The sequence below is a fragment of the Oncorhynchus nerka genome, linkage group LG11, assembly GCF_034236695.1.
Source record: "Oncorhynchus nerka isolate Pitt River linkage group LG11, Oner_Uvic_2.0, whole genome shotgun sequence".
NCBI lineage: Eukaryota > Metazoa > Chordata > Actinopteri > Salmoniformes > Salmonidae > Oncorhynchus > Oncorhynchus nerka.
Genome location: NC_088406.1, coordinates 17060789 through 17077401, shown reverse-complemented (window position 1 = coordinate 17077401; position 16613 = coordinate 17060789). Strand labels below are relative to the sequence as shown.

General features: G+C 44.9%; 1 protein-coding gene across 7 annotated transcripts in view; it reads left to right on the top strand.

Moving 5' to 3' along the window:
- Window positions 1-2061: 2061 nt before the first annotated feature.
- Window positions 2062-16613, top strand: part of LOC115125746 (arf-GAP with Rho-GAP domain, ANK repeat and PH domain-containing protein 1-like) — a 183461-nt gene continuing 168909 nt past the window's right edge. For 4 of the 7 annotated variants that reach the window (XM_065024259.1, XM_065024261.1, XM_065024260.1 and 1 more), the window contains exon 1: window positions 2064-2193. The gene's annotated coding sequence lies outside the window, so the exon portion shown is untranslated. Of the gene's footprint in view, window positions 2194-16613 lie in introns of all 7 variants that reach the window. The other 3 variants (XM_065024262.1, XM_065024264.1, XM_065024263.1) reach the window with 2 other exon arrangements.

The window sequence follows — 16613 nt, the reverse complement described above, 5'->3', positions numbered from 1 at the left end:
CCTCCACCCCTCTCCTCCTCTCCCCTCCTCCTCTCCTCCACCCCTCTCCTCCTCTCCCCTCCTCCTCTCCTCTCCTCCACCCCTCTCCTCCACCCTCTCCTCTCCTCCACCACTCTCCTCCTCTCCCCTCCTCCACCCCTCTCCTTCACCCCATCTCCCCTCCTCCTCTCCCCTCCTCCACCCCTCTCCTCCTCTCCTCTCCTCCACCCCTCTCCTCCACCCCATCTCCCCTCCTCCTCTCCTCTCCTCCACCACTCTCCTCCTCTACCCTCCTCCTCTCCTCCACCCCATCTCTCCTCCTCCTCTCCTCTCCTCCACCCCTCTCCTCCACCCCATCTCCCTCCTCCACCCTTCTCCTCTCCTCCACCCCATCTCCCTCCTCCACCCCATCTCCCCTCCTCCACCCGATCTCCCCTCCTCCACCCCTCTCTCTCCTCCACCCCATCTCCCCTCCTCCACCCCTCTCCTCCACCCCATCTCCCCTCCTCCACCCCTCTCCTCCACCCCATCTCCCCTCCTCCACCCCATCTCCCCTCCTCCACCCCTCTCCTCCTCTCCTCCACCCCATCTCCCCTCCTCCACCCCATCTCCTCCTCCACCCGATCTCCCTCCTCCACCCCCTTTCCTCTCCTCCACCCCATCTCCCCTCCTCCACCCCTCTCCTCCACCCCATCTCCCCTCCTCCACCCCATCTCCCCTCCTCCACCCCATCTCCCCTCCTCCACCCCTCCACCCCTCTCCTCCACCCCATCTCCCCCTCCTCCTCTCCTCTCCTCCACCACTCTCCTCCCTCCACCCCATCCTCCTCCTCTCCTCCACCCCTCCTCTCTCCTCCACCACTCTCCCTCCTCCCCTCCCTCCTCTCCTCCACCCCATCTCCTCCTCCTCCTCTCCTCTCCTCCACCCCTCTCCTCCACCCCATCTCCCTCCTCCACCCTTCTCCTCTCCTCCACCCCATCTCCCCTCCTCCACCCCATCTCCCTCCTCCACCCGATCTCCCCTCCTCCACCCCTCTCCTCTCCTCCACCCCATCTCCCCTCCTCCACCCCTCTCCTCCACCCCATCTCCCCTCCTCCACCCCTCTCCTCCACCCCATCTCCACCCCCCCTCCTCCACCCCTCTCCTCCTCTCCTCCACCCCATCTCCCCTCCTCCTCTCCTCCACCCCTCTCCGCTACAGGCTATGCCGATACCTCCACACAGCTGCGAGACAATGGAAAAGGAGGGACATAGGTTTATAATGTACAGTCTTTATTCTGTAGCACTGTGTCCTACATAGACCATGTTTCCCCTAGGACAATAAAGTTCATTTATAATCTGCATCCAACTTCTTTATTGTGTAGCCTAATCATCTCATGCTGAATTTCTTTGTGGGGAAAAAAATCAAATAGACCTATGCCACTTTCAGGGCAATACAATCCCATAAACCATATTAGCCTTGGTCCTAAGGGATTGGATTTGTGTGATATATAGGCCTACTCAAATAGCCTGAGTAGAAGTTGCCTGCAGATGAGGAAATCCATATGTATTGAAAGAAATAACGTAGGCCGATATAGAGTTGTTAGGACAGATCGACTCTGACTGCAGGCATAGGCCTAATTTTCAGCGCCAGTGAAAGAAGCTGTAGCCTCTCCACTACAGCAGTCACTTGTCGCCTTCCTGTGGTTGAAAACGATACTACACACCGTCCTAGAATCACTCAGAAATATGTATGTGAATACAATGCCCAGTGTTGTTATTTTATGTTTCCACGCAGAATGGAACGATAATTTTAGTCAGAATGGCTACGGTTGCAAAGCACCAGACCGAATTGTCCCCATACAAATGTTGCTACTAATGTCCAGGATTAGCATGTCCAGAAATAAATTGTTAGCCTGCGATTCATCTCCAAATCGTACATTTGTGTGGAACTGGTTCCCTGTCTATGTTTACTAGAATATGTGTATGTCTGTGTGTTCTCTCGCATATAGACTTCAAAGGTTGAAAAGTTGACTCGCTGAAAACCGGACTGTGCTCCTTTTTAATTGTAATCAGTCACGTGACCGCGGCGGAAGTTTTCGGTGGATTTGTGTCTTTGCTGCTGGTGCTTTCGAAGCGTGAGAAAAAGACATTGGCGAACTCGCCCTGAAATGTCCTGAAATACCACAAAACCTCAACTCCAGTCAGCAGGGAAACGGTTCAAAACACAGAAAAGGTAAATCATATATCTATATATATATTTTTTTTAAATCTGGAGAATTTATGATTGAAAAACGTCAGAGCAAAGAAAGAAAGGACCAACACAGATTTTGTAATTAATTCCTCTGCACTTTCAAGTGTAGTTGCAAAGGCATAATAGCCTAGACTCGGATGTGATTGTCAACAATCTAGCTATGTTATTAGCGCAACCTGTAGGTTGGTAAACGGGCAGTTGCTGTTAGTTAATTTATTAAAATGACCGCCTTTGGCGTTTCGTCGAGGATAAAATACAATTATAAACGCCTAGAACCGTTTTCCTTCTTTTGTGGTAGATTTAGGCTATAGTTTAAACGACCTAGAAGCGAGGACCCCCGTCTCCGTTATTATGGAACGCTGACACGGTTGTTTATCCCAGAGGGATTCTAATTTTCTCTATTCTTATCGGATCTCAGGGCTCACGTCCGCTCATTTTACAGGATAACAAATCAATGAGGATCTCAGGGATCACGTCCGCTCATTCTACAGGATAATAAATCAATGATTTACAATATTAACAAGTTATTTCCGTGCGTGTGTGAAATCTGATGTGCGTGAAATGGGAGTTGTGTTACTGGTAATAGACTGAGTTAATGCCAAGTCCAAATTACAGGTGCAGATTTGACAGGTGCTTTGCAGAGCCATGTATTTAGCGCACCATTAACATTACATGGGGAATATTTAAACAATACTATGTAACTGTATGTTTAGAATTAGAACAATATAAAAATGTATCTCTATTATTATTATTATTATTATTATTATTATTATAATAATACAAAACCAATATTATACATTTTAATTTGTATAGTGCTTTTCATTAGAGTTCTCTCAAAGCTCTACTGAGAAAAAAATCTATACAATTAAAAACAACATCCATTTAAAATCAAGGCAGATAAAAGGGCATTAGTGGGCTAGGTGCCAAAATCACTACGACTATTCCATAGACGAGGGGCAAGGCAGCGAAAGGCTCGGCACCCCATAGTTCGGAGACGTGTCTTGGGGACTTGAAGCAGTAGGGAGTGGCTGGAGCGGAGAGTACTAGGTGGCTCACTGATTGAGATGAGGTCGCTGATGTGGGTTGGGCTCAAAAATACACCTTACTTATTTTATTTGACCTTTATTTAACTAGGCAAGTCAGTTAAGAACATATTCTTATTTTCAATGACTGCCTAGGAACAGTGGGTTAACTGCCTGTTCAGGGGCAGAACGACAGATTTGTATCTTGTCAGCTCGGGGGTTTGAACTTGCAACCTTCCGGTTACTAGTCCACTAGGCTACCCTGCCGCCTTCACAGCAGGGACTGTGAAGAGATACACACACAAGCGCTAGCACATTCACTCTACACACCCGTACATTGTAATATTGTTGTATGTGGTATTATACATTTTGCATTGTAGTGGTGTAGTAATGTTATATGATGTAATGTTTTATCTTTTGTTTTTTTTAATGCAATGTTAGTGCCTGAATGTTATTGGACCCCAGGAAGATCCCTAATAAATACAAATGTAATTTAAAAACAGGATAGGCCCAAGCACTGACCCATGTGGGACACCGCATGTGACTGTAGAATCCTCTCATCTGATCTCTCCAATAGTGATGTATTGGTTCCTATTGGAGAGTTAGGAGGAGAATCACTTCAGAGCTGTTAGAGAGATAGCAGTGTGCTCTCTGAGACGCTGCAGGAGGATGTTGTGGCCTACGGTGTCAAAAGCAAAACTGAGATCTAAGAGGAAGATGCTAGGAGATCCTGAATCAGAAGCTAGCACTAAGTTAATGACAATGATTTTGAGATATGAAGGAGTTATAAAAAATTAAACTAAACTGTTCCATGACGATGTGCACATGAAAACCATAACTGGCACTCAGATCAGTAGAATTGGTAAGATAAATTGGCATTCCACATGAGAAAGGTTGCAGACTCCTCATGTAGCCTATTACTGACAATTTCAGGAGAGAAAGCCAGCAAGAGCGGGAGGAGGATGGTCAGGTTATTTTCTTCTGGTTTTCTTGAGCTCTGGCTCCCTCTTGAGTCATGTGTGTCTTCATCAAACAGTGCCCTTAGCGTCAGACATGCTCATTGCAAAAAGTTGCCTAAATTAAAACACACAATCAGGCCTTTATGGTAGAGTGGCTAGACGGAAGCCACTCCTCAGTAAAAGGCACATGACAGCCCCCTTGCAGTTTGCCAAATGGCACCTAAAGGACTCTGACCATGAGAAACAAGATTATATGGTTTGATGACACCAAAATTGAACTCTTTGGCCTGAATGCCAAGCGTCATGTGTGGAGGAAACCAGGTACTGCTCATCACCTGGCCAATAACATCCCTACGGTGAAGCATAGTGGTGGCAGCATCATCCTGTGGGGATGTTTTTCAGTGGCAGAGACTGGGAGACTAGTCAATATCGAGGGAAAGATGAACAGAGCAAAGTACAGAGAGATCCCTGAGGAAAACATGCTCCAGAGCTCTCAGAACCTCAGACTGGGGGTGATTGTTCACCTTCCAACAAGACAACAGTCCTAAGCACACAGCCAAAATAATGCAGGAGTGGCTTCGGGACAAGTCTCTGAATGTCCTTGAATGGACCAGCCAGAGCCCGGACTTGAAGCCGACCGAACCTCTCTGAAGAGACTTGAATATAGCTGTGCAGCGACGCTCCCCATCCAAACTGAAAGAGCTTGAGGATCTGCAGAGAAGAATGGGAGGCGCTCCCCAAATATAGGTGTGCCAATCTTGTAGTGTCATACCCAAGAAGACTTGAGGCAGTAATCGCTGCGAAAGGTTCTTCAACCAAGTCCTGAGTAAAAGGTCTGAATTCTTATGTAAATATGATATTTCAGTTTGAAGTTGTACCTAATTTTGCAAACATTTCAAAAATATGTTTTTACTTTGTCATTATGGAGTATTGTGTGTGTAGGTTGATGAGGAGAATTTGAAGAAACTTTCATAGTTTTTGAAATGTTCCACTTTGACTGACCTCCATTACCTAAAGTAATGATGAACTGTTGTTTCTCTTTGCTTATTTGAGCTGTTCTTGCCATAGTATGGACTTGGTCTTCAGTATACCACGCCTACCTTGTCACAACACAACAAATTGGCATAAACACATTAAGAAGGAAAGAAATGACAGAAAGGCACACCTGTTAATTGAAATGCATTCCAGGTGATTACCTCATGAAGCCGGTTGAGAGAATGCCAAGAGTAACACTTTTTTTGTTACTACATGATTCCATTTGTGTTATTTCATAGTTTTGATGTCTTCACTATTATTCTACGATGTAGAAAATAAGAGTTTTCAAAACTAAAGAAAAACGATGACAAACATCTCTCTAACTCTGTCACCTTTTCATTTTCATTAAAACTCATTTTTCAACCGCTCCACAAATGTCTTGTTAATAAACTATAGTTTTGGCAAGTCGTTTAGGACATCTACATTACACAAGTAATTTTTCCAACAATGGTTTACAGACAGATTATTTCACTGTATCACAGTTCCAGTGGGTTTGAGTTTACATGCACTAAGTTGACTGTGCCTTTAAACAGCTTGAAAAATTCCAGAAAATGATGTCATGGCTTTAGAAGCTTCTGACAGGCTAATTCTTATTATTATTTGACCCTGCCGGTCATCTATGAACAGTTGAACAAATTGGCCATGTTCTGTTATAATCTCCACCCGGCACAGCCAGAAGAGGACTGGCCACCCCTCACAGCCTGGTTCCTCTCTAGGTTTCTTCCTAGGTTCTTGCCTTTCTAGGGAGTTTTTCCTAGCATTCTACACCTGCATTGCTTGCTGTTTGGGGTTTTAGGCTGGGTTTCTGCATCAGCTGATGTAAGAAGAGCTGTATAAATACATTTGATGATGATTAATTTACATAATTTGAGTCAATTGGATGTGTACCTGTGGATGTATTTCAAGGCCTACCTTCAAACTCAGTGCCTCTTTGCTTAACATCATGGGAAAATCAAAAAATCAGCCCAGACCTCAGAAAAAAAATTCTAGACCTCCACAAGTCTGGTTCATCCTGAAGGTACCACGTTCATCTGTACAAATAATAGTACGCAAGTATAAACACCATGGGACCATGCAGCCGTCATACCTCTCAGGAAGGAGATGCGTTCTGTCTCCTAGAGATGAACGTACTTTGGTGCGAAAAGTGCAAATCAATCCCTGAACAATAGCAAAGGACCTTGTGAAGATGCTGGAGGAAACGGGTACAAAAGTATCTACATCCACAGTAAAACAAGTCCTGTATCGACATAACCTGAAAGGCCGCTCAGCAAGGAAGAGGCCTCTGCTCCAAAACCGCTATAAAATAGCCAGATGACGGTTTGCAACTGCACATGGGGACAAAGATGGTACTTTTTGGAGAAATGTCCTCTGGTCTGCTGAAACAAAAATAGAACTGTTTGGCCATAATGACCATCGTTATGTTTGGAAGAAAAAGGGGAGGCTTGCAAGCCGAAGAACACCATCCCAACCGTGAAGCACAGGGGTGGAAGCATCATGTTGTGGGGGTGCTTTATTGCAGGAGGGACTGGTGCACTTCAGAAAATAGATGGCATCACGAGTATGGAAAATTAAGTGGATATATTGAAGCAACATCTCAAGACATCAGTCAGGAAGTTAAAGCTTGGTCGCAAATGGGTCTTCCAAATGGACAATGACCCCAAGCATACTTCCAAAGTTGTGGCGAAATGGCTTAGGGACAACAAAGTCAAGGTATTGGAGTGGCCATCACAAAGCCCTGACCTCAATCCTATAGAAAATTTGTGGGCAGAACTGAAAAAGCATGTGCGAGCAAGGAGGCCTACAAACCTGACTCAGTTACACCAGCTCTGTCAGGAGGACTGGGCCAAAATTCACCCAACTTGTTGTGGGAAGCTTGTGGAAGGCTGCCTGAAACGTTTGACCGAAGTTAAACCATTTAAAGGCAATGCTACTAAATACTAATTGAGTGTATGTAAACTTCTGACCCACTGGGAATGTGATTAAAGAAATAAAAGCTTAAATAAATCATTCTCTCTACTATTATTCTGACATTTCACATTCATAAAATAAAGTGGCGATCCTAACTGACCTAAAACAGGGAATTTTTACCAGGATTAAAATTCAGGAATTGTGAAAAACTGTGTTTAAATATATTTGGCTAAGGTGTATGAAAACTTCAGACTTCAACAGTATATAATAGGCGGTGTCAGAGGAAAGCCCATGAAATTGTTAGACTCCATTCACCCAAGTTATAGACTGTTTTCTCTGCTACCGCACGGCAAGCGGTACCGTAGCGACCAAAAACCTCCTCAACAGCTTCTACCCCCAAGCTATTAGACTGCTGAACAATTCATAAAATTCGCCACCGGACAATTTACATTTTGCAATTGTACTTTATTGTACTATTTAAGTAGTTTTTGGGGTTACTTTTACTTAACTACATTCCTAAAGAAAATAATGTACTTTTTACTCCATACATTTTCCCTGACACCCAAAAGTACTCGTTCATTTTGGACAGGAAAATTGTAAAATGGCCATGCACTTATCAAGAGAACATCCCTGGTCATCCCTATTGCCTCTGATCTGGCAGACTCACTATACATGAATGCTAAATTTGTAAATGATGTCTGAGTGTTGTGTGTGCCCCTGGCTATCTGTAATTAAAATAATAATAATAATAATAATAATATGGCTCCATCTGGTTTGATTAATATAAGGAATCTGAAACTATTTATACCTTTAATACTTAAGTATATTTAAAACCAAATACTTTTAGACTTTTACTTAAGTATTTTACTGGGTGACTTTTACTTGAGTAATTTCCTATTAAGTTATCTTTACTTTTACTCAAGTATGACATGTTGGTTACTTTTTCTACCACTGGTGATGGCCATGCTGGTTGACCATGCTAGCTGTTGGCCATGTGGCCATGCTAGTTGACATGCTAGCTGATGGCCATGCTAGTTGACATGCTAGCTGATGACCATGCTAGTTGACATGCTAGCTGTGGGCCACCTCTAGCTGATGGCCGTGCTAGTTGACATGCTAGTTGTTGGCCATGCTAGTTGACATGCTAGCTGTGGGCCATGCTAGCTGTGGGCTATACTAGTTGACATGCAGGCTGTTGGCCACTGCTAATACTTAAGTATATTTAAAACCAAATACTTTTAGACTTTTACTTAAGTATTTTACTGGGTGACTTTTACTTGAGTAATTTCCTATTAAGTTATCTTTACTTTTACTCAAGTATGACATGTTGGTTACTTTTTCTACCACTGGTGTTGGCCATGCTTGTTGACATGCTAGCTGTGGGCCATGCTAGCTGTGGGCTATGCTTGTTGACATGCTAGCTGTGGGCCATGCTAGCTGTGGGCTATGCTAGTTGACATGCGATCTGTGGGCCACTTCTAGCTGATGGCCATGCTAGTTGACATGCTAGCTGATGGCCATGCTAGTTGACATGCAGGCTGTTGGCCACTGCTAGCTGTGGGCCGCCACTAGCTTATGGCCATGCTAGTTGACATGCTAGTTGTTGGCCATGCTAGTTGACATGCTAGCTGTGGGCCACCTCTAGCTGATGGCCATGCTAGTTGACATGCTAGTTGTTGGCCATGCTAGTTGACATGCTATCTGTGGGCCACTTCTAGCTGATGGCCATGCTAGTTGACATGCTAGCTGATGGCTGTTGATAATGGGATATGTAGAAGGGTGAGTCGGTCAAGGATCGATGCAGACAAGGTGGTAGATTGTACGACAAGCGACAGTTTATTCAGAGTAAAGATATCTGGTACAGCGTATATACAGGCCCTTCTGTTAGCTCATGAGGAACCAGCAAAAAGAAGCCCCGCTAACAGTCAGCACAAGCTTCAAATACAGAACAGAAAGTAGGTTGATTCTAGAAGATCGGATCTTTGGATTGGTTCAGGCTGGGGTGTAGTCTTCCGCCATTGGCTCAGTTGTTTGTCCGTCATCGTAGAACCCTCTCTTCGGGCCTGTTCTTGGTCACACCATGTTCAGCTAGAGAGGGAGATTTGGTGTGTGAGCCTAGACTTGGAGACAAACTAGCGATCTGCCAATGTGTGGGTGTCTTATCTGGGTGTCCTCGGCAGCTAGTGTGTGTAATGTGTGTGCGTCCCTGTCCTCGGCAGTTAGTGTGTGTAATGTGTGTGTGTCGTCCCTGTCCTCGGGAGTTAGTGTGTGTAATGTGTGTGCGTCCCTATATTCGGGATGTTGTGGCCGAACTGACGGCTAGCACCTGTGGCTAGGATGTATCCTGTTTTGACAGTGTTGTGGATGATTTAAGTGAGTGTGTGTGTGAGAGATATCCTGTATGGGACCTAACATGTTTTACTGTGAAAATACGTTGTCTCAGCTATAGCAATGTAATGTCACCTGCATAAGAATTAGCACTCCCTTACATGGCGATGCTAGTTGACATGCTAGTTGTTGGCCATGCTAGTTGACATGCTAGCTGTGGGCCATGCTAGTTGACATGCTATCTGTGCGCTATACTAGTTGACATGCTAGCTGTGGGCTATGCTAGTTGACATGCTATCTGTGGGCCACTTCTAGCTGATGGCCATGCTAGTTGACATGCTAGCTGATGGCCATGCTAGTTGACATGCTAGTTGACATGCTAGCTGTGGGCCATGCTAGTTGACATGCTAGCTGATGGCCATGCTAGTTGACATGCTAGCTGATGGCCATGCTAGCTGATGGCCATGCTAGTTGACATGCTTGCTGTGGGCCACCGCTGGTAAATTTATTATAAACTGCTACTTGACTTTGGGGTTATGTGTCTGCGTGTGTGTGTGTGTGTGAGAGTGAGGGAGAGTGGGACAAAAGTCTGTGTGATCTAAAACCTGGCCTGTGGAAGAGTAGAGCCTACTGTGACTCATGTTACCCCCACCCTCTGTCTCAACGGTTTGATTAGGAGGAAATTGTCGCCTTCCGGGCCGCCTTCCGCAGTATTACTTATGTCTAGGATGCGGGGATTGAGCTCGGGCCGATTCCAGTGTGAGTTATCTGGCCCAAATGTATTACTTGGGGCTCAGGCCGATTGGGGCTACTCTCTGGCTACTCTAATCTTCTCTCCACATTCCACATTTTCCACATTCCACAAAAATACATTTAACATTTAAATGTACTTTAAGAGTCTGTGTAGTATTTTAGTATTTTGATACTTTGTACAAGGCAATTGATAAGCATTAAAACCTTTGTGGATGGAACTTCCTGAGTGGCACTGCGGTCTAAGACACTACATCACAGATGCTGTTTTGAGACCTGTGCCGGCCGTGACCGGGAGACCCATGAGGCGACGCACAATTGGCCCAGTGTCGTCAGAGTTGGGGGAGGGTTTGCCCAGCCCGGCCTGGATGTCCTTGTCCCATCGTGCTGTAGCAACTCCTGTGGCGTGCTAGGCGCATGCACGCTGACACGTTTCCTCAGACATTTATTCGTTTTTGTGGATGGGTATAAAATGAAAAATAGTAATACTTAAAATGACTAAATCGGGTCATGGGGGGGGATTCTGGTAAAATGCCAGCAGAGTCGGCTGAATTCTGGTAGACGGAATGGGCCGATTCTGGGCTGTCATTCATTTTGATTCCGGGCTGAGTCCGACACCCGATTCCGGGCTGATTCAATCACTTCCGGCCCCCCGGAAGAGGGCCGCTTCTGGGCCGATTCCTCATTGCTAGCTGGGTTGTGAGTCACTTATCACACACAGCAGCCGGGGCGGCAGGGTAGCCAAGTGGTTAGAGCGTTGGACTAGTAACCGAAAGGTAGCAAGTTTGAATCCCCGAGCTGACAAGGTACAAATCTGTCGTTCTGCCCCTGAACAGGCAGTTAACCCACTGTTCCTAGGCCGTCATTGAAAATAAGAATTTGTTCTTAACTGACTTGCCTAGTAAAATAAAGGTAAAAAAAAATAAAAAATAAAATACTGTAGACCATTCCATTCTTGTGAGCTGGCTTAGGAGTTGGTGTCTCTGAGGGGTCTTTGGCCTGGTTTACTAACTACCTCTCTCAAAGAGTGCAGTGTATAAAGTCGGAACATCTGCTGACTCAGCCACTACCTGTCACCAAGGGAGTACCACAAGGCTCGATCCTAGGCCCCACACTCTTCTCAATTTACATCAACAACATAGCTCAGGCAGTAGGATGCTCCCTCATTCATTTATATGCAGATATACTCAGCTGGCCCCTCCCCGGATGTTGTGTTTTAAATATTCTACAACAAAGCTTTCTTAGTGTCCAACAAGCTTTCTCTGCCCTTAACCTTGTTCTGAACACCTCCAAAACAGTGGTTATGTGGTTTGGTAAGAAGAATGCCCCTCTCCCCCCCGGTGTGATTACGACCTCTGAGGGTTTAGAGTTTGAGGTAGTCACCTCATATAAATACTTGGGAGGATGGCTAGACGGTATACTGTCCTTCTCTCAGCACATATCAAAGCTGCAGGTTAAAGTTAAACCTAGACTTGGTTTCCTCTATCGTAATCGCTATTGTAATCACTCCTCTTTCACCACAGCTGCCAAACTAACCCTGATTCACATGACCATCCTACCCATGCTAGATTACGGAGACATAATTTATAGATCGGCAGGTAAGGGTGTTCTCGAGCAGCTAGATGTTCTTTACCGATCGGCCATCAGCTTTGCCACCAATGCTCCTTATAAGACACATCACTGCACTCTATACTCTTCTGTTAACTGGTCATCTCTGTATACCCGTCGCAAGACCCACTGGTTGAAGCTTATTTATAAAATCCTCTTAGGCCTCACTCCCCCCTTCCCCCTATCTGAGATATCTACTGCAGCCCTCATCCTCCACATACAACACCCGTTCTGCCAGTCACATTCTGTTAAAAGTCCCCAAAGCACACATGTCCCTGGGTTGCTCCTCTTTTCAGTTCACTGCAGCTAGTGACTGGAACGAGCTGCAAAAAACACTCAAACTGGACAGTTTTATCTCCATCTCTACATTCAAAGTCATGGACACTTTCACTGACAGTGGTGGCTGCTTCTTACCTTTGTGCTGTTGTCTGTGCCCAATAATGTTTGTACCATGTTTTGTGCTGCTACCATGTTGGGCTGCTGCCATGTTGTTGTCATGTGGTGTTACTATCATGATGTGTTTTCTTGTGTTGCTGCCATGCTAAATTGTTGTCTTAGGTCTCTCTTTATGTAGGGTTGTGTTGTTTCGTCGTGATGTGTGTTTTGTCCTATATTTTTTATTTAATACATTTTTTTATCCCAGTCCCCATCCCTGCAGGAGGCCTTTCGCCTTTGGTTGACCGTAAATGTATTTATTTGATTTTTTATTTTATTTAACCTTTATTTAACCAGGTAGGCAAGTTGAGGACAAGTTCTCATTTACAATTGTGACCTGGCCAAGATAAAGCAAAGCAGTTCGACACATACAACAACACAGAGTTACACATGGAGTAAAACAAACATACAGTGCCTTGCGAAAGTATTTGGCCCCCTTGAACTTTTTGACCTTTTGCCACATTTCAGGCTTCAAACCTAAAGGAATAAAACTGTATTTTTTTGTGAAGAATCAACAAGTGGGACACAATCATGAAGTGGAACGACATTTATTGGATATTTCAAACTTTTTTAACAAATCAAAAACTGAAATATTGGGCGTGCAAAATTATTCAGCCCCCTTAAGTTAATACTTTGTAGCGCCACCTTTTGCTGCGATTACAGCTGTAAGTCGCTTGGGGTATGTCTCTATCAGTTTTGCACATCGAGAGACTGACATTTTTTCCCATTCCTCCTTGCAAAACAGCTCGAGCTCAGTGAGGTTGGATGGAGAGCATTTGTGAACAGCAGTTTTCAGTTCTTTCCACAGATTCTCGATTGGATTCAGGTCTGGACTTTGACTTGGCCATTCTAACACCTGGATATGTTTATTTTTGAACCATTCCATTGTAGATTTTGCTTTATGTTTTGGATCATTGTCTTGTTGGAAGACAAATCTCCGTCCCAGTCTCAGGTCTTTTGCAGACTCCATCAGGTTTTCTTCCAGAATGGTCCTGTATTTGGCTCCATCCATCTTCCCATCAATTTTAACCATCTTCCCTGTCCCTGCCGAAGAAAAGCAGGCCCAAACCATGATGCTGCCACCACCATGTTTGACAGTGGGGATGGTGTGTTCAGGGTGTTGCTTTTACGCCAAACATAACGTTTTGCATTGTTGCCAAAAAGTTCCATTTTGGTTTCATCTGACCAGAGCACCTTCTTCCACATGTTTGGTGTGTCTCCCAGGTGGCTTGTGGCAAACTTTAAACGACACTTTTTATGGATATCTTTAAGAAATGGCTTTCTTCTTGCCACTCTTCCATAAAGGCCAGATTTGTGCAATATACGACTGATTGTTGTCCTATGGACAGAGTCTCCCACCTCAGCTGTAGATCTCTGCAGTTCATCCAGAGTGATCATGGGCCTCTTGGCTGCATCTCTGATCAGTCTTCTCCTTGTAAGAGCTGAAAGTTTAGAGGGACGGCCAGGTCTCGGTAGATTTGCAGTGGTCTGATACTCCTTCCATTTCAATATTATCGCTTGCACAGTGCTCCTTGGGATATTTAAAGCTTGGGAAATCTTTTTGTATCCAAATCCGGCTTTAAACTTCTTCACAACAGTATTTCGGACCTGCCTGGTGTGTTCCTTGTTCTTCATGATGCTCTCTGCGCTTTTAACGGACCTCTGAGACTATCACAGTGCAGGTGCATTTATACGGAGACTTGATTACACACAGGTGAATTGTATTTATCATCATTAGTCATTTAGGTCAACATTGGATCATTCAGAGATCCTCACTGAACTTCTGGAGAGAGTTTGCTGCACTGAAAGTAAAGGGGCTGAATAATTTTGCACGCCCAATTTTTCAGTTTTTGATTTGTTAAAAAAGTTTGAAATATCCAATAAATGTCGTTCCACTTCATGATTGTGTCCCACTTGTTGTTGATTCTTCACAAAAAAATACAGTTTTATATCATAATGTTTGAAGCCTGAAATGTGGCAAAAGGTCGCAAAGTTCAAGGGGGCCGAATACTTTCGCAAGGCACTGTACAGTAGAAAAATAAGTCTATATAGGATGTTAGCAAATTAGGTAAGATAAGGGAGGTAAAGGCATGGTGGCGAAGTAAATACAATATAGCAAGTAAAACAGATTTGCAGTGGAAGAATGTGCAATGTAGAAATATAAATAATGGGGTGCAAAGGAGCAAAATAAATAAATACAGTATGGGAAGAGGTAGTTGTTTGGGCTAAATTATAGATGGGCTATGTACAGATGCAGTAATCTGTGAGCTGCTCTGACAGCTGGTGCTTATAGCTAGTGAGGGAGATAAGTGTTTCCAGTTTCAGAGATTTTTGTAGTTTGTTCCAGTCATTGGCAGCAGAGAACTGGAAGGAGAGGCGGCTAAAGGAATAATTGGTTTTGGGGGTGACCAGAGAGATATACCTGCTGGAGCGATTGCTACAGGTGGGTGCTGCTATGGTGACCAGCGAGCTGAGATAAGGGGGGACTTTACCTAGCAGGGTCTTGTAGATGACCTGGAGCCAGTGGGTTTGGCGACGAGTATGAAGCGAGGGCCAGCCAACGAGAGTGTACAGGTCGCAATGGTGGGTAGTATATGGGGCTTTGGTGACAAAACGGATTGCACTGTGATAGACTGCATCCAATTTGTTGAGTAGGGTATTGGAGGCTATTTTGTAAATGACATCGCCAAAGTCGAGGATTGGTAGGATGGTCAGTTTTACAAGGGTATGTTTGGCAGCATGAGTGAAGGATGCTTTGTTGCGAAATAGGAAGCCAATTCTAGATTTAACTTTGGATTGGAGATGTTTGATATGGGTCTGGAAGGAGAGTTTACAGTCTAACCAGACACCTACGTATTTGTTGTTGTCCACGTAAGTCAGAGCCGTCCAGATTAGTGATGTTGGACAGGCGGGTAGGTGCAGGTAGCGATCGGTTGAAGAGCATGCATTTAGTTTTACTTGTATTTAAGAGCAATTGGAGGCCACGGAAGGAGAGTTGTATGGCATTGAAGCTTGCCTGGAGGGTTGTTAACAGTGTCCAAAGAAGGGCCGGAAGTATACAGAATGGTGTCGTCTGCGTAGAGGTGGATCAGAGACTCACCAGCAGCAAGAGCGACCTCATTGATGTATACAGAGAAGAGAGTCGGTCCAAGAATTGAACCCTGTGGCGGAATGCTTGGGCGAGTTGCTGTGGGGGGTACAGTGCTGTTGACCGGGGTAGGGGTAGCCAGGTGGAAAGCATGGCCAGCCGTAGAAAAATGCTTATTGAAATGTTCAATTATAGTGGATTTATAGTTTCCTATCCTCAGTGCAGTGGGCAGCTGTGAGGAGGTGTTCTTATTCTCCATGGACTTTACAGTGTCCCAGTGTTACCTGTCTAACAGAGGGTGTTCTTTAATGGAAGCCTAATCCAGGTACAATCAGGAAGTCCCCAGGGCAGCTGTCTAGGCCCCTTACTTTTTTCAATCTTTACTAACGACATGCCATCTATGTATGTGACTGACTCAACACTATACACGTCAGCTACTACAGTGACTAAAATAACTGCAACACTTTACAAAGAGCTGCAGTTAGTTTCAGAAAGGGTGGCAAGGAATACATTAGTCCTAAATATTTTCAAAAACTAAAAGCATTGTATTTGGAACAAATCATTCACCAAACCCTAAACCTCAACTAAATTGTGCAATGAATAATGTGGAAATTGAGCAAGTTGAGGTGACTAAACTGCTTGGAGTAACCCTGGATTGTAAACTGTCATGGTCAAAACATATTGATACAACAGTAGCTAAGATGGGGAGAACTCTGTCCATAATAAAGCATTGCTCTACCTTCTTAACAGCACTATCAACAAGGCAGGTCCTACTGGCCCTGTTTCTACCTTCTTAACAGCACTATCAACAAGGCAGGTCCTAATGGCCCTAGTTTTGTCGCAACAGGACTACTGTTCAATCGTGTGGTCAGGTGCCTTGGTCAGGTGCCTTGGTCAGGTGCCTTGGTCAGGTGCCTTGGTCAGGTGCCTTGGTCAGGTGCCTTGGTCAGGTGCCTTGGTCAGGTGCCTTGGTCAGGTGCCTTGGTCAGATGCCTTGGTCAGGTGCCTTGGTCAGATGCCTTGGTCAGGTGCCTTGGTCAGATGCCTTGGTCAGATGCCTTGGTCAGGTGCCTTGGTCAGGTGCCTTGGTCAGATGCCTTGGTCAGATGCCTTGGTCAGATGCCTTGGTCAGGTGCCTTGGTCAGGTGCCTTGGTCAGGTGCCTTGGTCAGGTGCCTTGGTCAGGTGCCTTGGTCAGGTGCCTTGGTCAGGTGCCTTTGTCAGATGCCTTGGCAGCAGCTAATGGGGATCCATAATAAATACAGATACT